This window comes from Dermacentor variabilis, chromosome 10 (assembly GCF_050947875.1).
Source record: "Dermacentor variabilis isolate Ectoservices chromosome 10, ASM5094787v1, whole genome shotgun sequence".
NCBI classification, from domain to species: Eukaryota; Metazoa; Arthropoda; class Arachnida; order Ixodida; family Ixodidae; genus Dermacentor; species Dermacentor variabilis.
The window spans coordinates 27,760,140-27,764,923 of record NC_134577.1 but is presented as its reverse complement, the minus strand read 5'-3'; the positions used below and the strand labels follow the sequence as shown (position 1 = coordinate 27,764,923).

The window sequence follows — 4,784 nt, the reverse complement described above, 5'->3', positions numbered from 1 at the left end:
GCGACAGACTACCAGCCAAGCTGTTTAGGCTTCATAAGTGGACTGCATGCATGGGCTTCACACATTATGAAATCATACATTTTTTTTATACGGAACCACATTACTCCGACACAAGCGCCGACATGGTCACCGCACCTCCCATGTATCTGCCGCAAACTCCCTCGCATCCGCGCCGGCATCTCCGACGCGGGTGATAGAAGCGCAGGCCACGTGCTCGGTGCGCAGTAGACACACTCTTTCCCCTCTCATTATTCGTGAACCAGCATTTAACACAAATAAAGCGCATGAAGGCCAACGTGCTACACCACGTGCACTTTATATATATATATATATATATATATATATATATATATATATATATATATATATATATATATATATATATATATATATATATATATATAGTGTCTATTTTACACCATTGAATCTATGTGTTTCTATTTGGACCCAAGATGCCAAACTTATTCTTTCGAAGTTGGCGGAGTACTTCAAGCCTGCTTTTCCTCCGCTGCGGATAGGCCCGTTATTGCACTATGTCCGGGACCGGTCCACGCATTCCTGTCTACGTACACGCCGTGATACGGACGTTAGCCGGCCAGGACACGCCCCCTTGGGAACGCATACGGGGGATGCATACGGTGGTTAGAGGTAAACAGCTTCGCTGTGAAAGATCAGCTATTGGCATAGCGAGATATACCCTTAGGCTATTGCTATGCGTTACAGACCTGCGCCTGTAGACTGAGATATAGTTAGCCGGGTCACAGTGAAAACACTTGGGCACGCCCAAGCTTCGCACTGTCCGATATCCGGACGAGAATTTTCAGTGGCTGTTGACGTCAGCCATCTTTAGACCTGGTCTGCGGAGGCCACGATAGCAGTCGGCCTGTTCTATATAGGATGTTTACACCCAGTTTTCGCTCGCCGTCAGTTTCGAAGTCATCAAAACACATTTAAGCCACCACCTAAACGTATTTTATATGGTATAAGGATTACATGTATGAGAGCAGGCATACTGAATTTTCTTTTTTGCCAAGGGCGCCGTACGAAGAATCAAACTCCAAAATATTCTCTCTGCGGCAAATGACTCAACGGCATTTCTCGACACAATTTATTGTTTCGAAGCTTACAGTATTGGCGCCAGAAAACATGGTCTCCCCCCACACAAAAAAAGGGCGGCCTACCCAGTGGTGAACTCGAAAAGCAAACTCACCTATCACGGACTTTTTTGCCCTTTTAAGTACTCCCACGAACAGTTGGGAGTGCTGTGCACATATGACGCTAGGTATAGATGAAGGATGGCGAATATGGAACTGTCCCGTTCACATTTGTTATCGGAGTGTGCATTTGCTCACGTCAGTGTTATTTGCAGTGGGGTGATCTCACAGGCCAATTTTCTGGAAACAGAAAAAATTTCATGCGAACATATACGATAGCTATAGATGCAACAAGGGGCACAATGCACGGTGGAAGGCCGGCTCCGACAATCTAAAATATAGGTAGCGTCATTCAGCATTTCCGCAAAAAAAAAAACGGAAAAAAAATCTGAAGCCCGTCGGCCCACTTCATCTAATGCTACGCTAGTGCTCGCATGAAATCTGAAATTGCACATGGACAAAGAAGAACCCTTGCTAGATAAATAAAGCTTTTGATGCGACAGTGTCAAATGGCCCATTGAAAAGTAAAGCCGGCGTCGGTGATATGTAGGAGGGAAACGGAGCCTAATTTCCCATTGGCTGCGACGCCACGTCACCAGGGCGGCTCGACGGGGCAGAGCAGGCGAAAGGGCACGCCTCCTGCAGCGTTAACGCGCCAGGTGTTGCGTGAGGGGAGAGGGCGTATCGCGGCGATGCCACGTCACCGTGGCTCTCGTTTCCGAAAGCCTGCGTTGTCCGCGCGTTGCTTTTCCACGCGAGCTCTCGCCTACGTTCTAAGTGCGCCTCGGTAAGACCAAATGAAAACGCGCCCTGCGTCGCCACGCACTCGCTTGCCCTGGAGGAGTTCGTAAGTCGAAGGACCGCTCAGCAACCTTCAATCGGACACTAATGCTTTCGCGTTCTCAACTCATAAGAAGTGCTTAGCTGTTCTGGGATTTTTCAAAGCGCACTAAAACGAAACAAAAACATGTTTCAGCCTGCATTAGGTAGTTATGTTTCTACGATACCAAACAAGCCACGTTTTAACAATTATGAGAGGCTTGGTTAGCCAAAAATGACGCAAAAGCGAGAAAATGGATAGCGCCGCCACCGGGAAGCTTTCGCACCAGGTCGTTGTGACGTCATGAAATTTGTGAAAGCTCTGCTAAGGCCTAGGTATATTCTAGCCAGAAAAAATCAACTACATTGTAAGCTAAAAAAGAAAAAGATCCCACTCAGCGATTTTCAAGAACTGTTACTGTGAAGCAACGCCCCAAATGCGAAAAAAGAAAGATAATTTTGTATTTCTGAACAGAATCACGCAGACACCACCGAAACTGAAGGCAGTGAGGACCTGAGAGGAACAGCAAAAATACTCACGAACAGATTTGCAAGTACATGACATTGAACTGCGTATTACCTATAGAAGAAGCATGGGTGGCATACATTTTCGACGGTATGAACCCAAATAGTAAGAAATTATTTAGCTGTTTTTTGTTTCCCGTCTATACATAAAATAAAATAAAAATAAATGTGAGGGTGAGCCCGCACCACCGTAAGGTATAACGGGCAAAAAAGGGCCAACAGAACATAAATAAACAGGGGTTACGGTCACCCATAGCCCCAAAAATGTAGTTAATCAAGCCACTAGGAAAAAATAATAAAGGAGGAGCCTAAACGATCGACGAGAGACATAGGATGAAAGACACAATGTGTAGGGAGATAAGGAAAGTCGATACGAAGTAAAAAGGTTACAGGCTTCAGAACATTGCTTGCATAATTGTGTATCCCCATTACCCACAAGGCGTGCGCGGCCCCGCAGTCCCGGAGGCCAAGCAGCGCACAACTCCGGCCCCACGCGCAAACGCCAGTGCTGAACAGCGCGCAAGCACCCGCAAAGAATGACCTCAAGTAAAATTAAATGCGGCTCACATCTAATATAGGAGTAACGGTCACAAATCAATTATAAATTTAAAAAAAACAGGAGTTGCAACATCCACTCTTATAGAATTTAGAGGGAGGGAAGCCAATTCGGAATAGAAAGGGAAAGCTTCGGTGGTGATACGCATTTTGCGTGTGGCTGGTCCCACACCAACTTCGTCACGGAACAGACCAGGTAAGAAAGAATGAAGGTCAGGAATAGCGGCGGAGAAATGGGGTCACTGGACAGCACCTGCGATCCGAGCCATTATTACTGGGAAAACGTGACATAGCACCACAACCGAGCAGAGCATCTGGACCAGCAGGCGCCATGAAGCTCTCACGCGGCAGTACTTGCGTCTCACAGATCGATAATTGGCATAAACGATAAACGCGCCACACAATTCAATGGCGCGAGGTCACGTGCCCTTAACGGCCGAGTTCCTACTATGAAAACGGGCGAAACTCTGAAACGCAACTAACAGCGTTGAATGGAAAAAGAGGCAACCCAATAAATTCTTATTTACTAAACCAATGACGTGCTTGCTGGCGTTTGTATATATATATTTATGCGCAGGGAAGAGACGACGGACGTTTTGGAAAACTTACTTAACGTTTTCGGCTGGCAGACCAGCCTTCGTCAGAGTGCAGTAACCAGTACAGTACAGTCAGGATATGCAGAAAAAGTACAAATTTCTGACAAAAAAAAAATGGCGCGAAGAAGTTGTCTACGTCTGAGCAAGGTATATGCAAGGTAACTTTTATTTTATATTCATTGATGATTACGTTTCAAATCAAAACATTCGGGACTCCAACGCAGGTTGCGTTGCCGTACTTCGGCCTTCACCACAACACGGATGCGGTCGCGCAGGAACCCGCAAAAGCGTCGCTATAAAATTCGAGAACTTGTCGTGTTACACTTTGGCGGAAGAGATGCCAAAGCACAAGTGGTACCCCTTATGGCGTCTTTTATGTGACTAGATTGTTTTTTTTTTACTCTGCTGGCTGTCCTACTGATTGTCTGCGCTGTGAACACATTATAGTTCATTCACAAGCAGCAAGTGTTACTTCGGCATTTCCGCGACGTCTGTTTACCTCTTGCCTAGACAAAGCCGAGGAATTCAGGCAATCGTTGCTATTCATTGAGTGTGGTTTCCTGAGCTGAATACCACAATGCAGAGATTATACGCGTCACCACATCGAATTCCATATTATTTTTGGGGGGGGGGGAACTCAGTGCATATATATATATATAGCACGTTGTACTGGACACCCACTAAGGCACAGTCTCCACGTTATCTAGCCATGTCGTTTTCTAGACGCTGACGCTCCGTAGTGAATGGCAGGTTTTGTTTTTCTCGCATAAATATGTTGTCGAAACGCTGTGGTTAACACGTAGTTATTGATTCTTTTTGCTAGTTATTCAACTGATTATTGTTGTATACTGCGCATGTTTGGTACGCATATACCTAGCATATACAACCCTGATGTAAGTGTAGGCCTCTCTAATGAAAGCATGTTTTAATTTTTTTTATTGCTTAATAACATGCCCAGTATCATCTTGAACTCTCGTAGTCTGTCTTCTTATGCGTTGTCATCTTCATAAAAAGTTATCAAGACATTCGCATATGAATATCGCAGTGGTAGTAGGGCACAGTAATATTGATTTGCGGTTAGCGGCCATGTGACAATGTTTGTGCTAAAGACTGGAGCCCAAAGAAATGCTTCAGT

General features: G+C 45.3%; 1 non-coding gene across 1 annotated transcript; it reads left to right on the top strand.

Moving 5' to 3' along the window:
• Window positions 1-369: 369 nt before the first annotated feature.
• Window positions 370-557, top strand: LOC142562622 (U2 spliceosomal RNA). Its single transcript, XR_012823946.1, has one exon. It is a non-coding gene; the product is annotated as a U2 spliceosomal RNA (small nuclear RNA).
• Window positions 558-4,784: the final 4,227 nt, after the last annotated feature.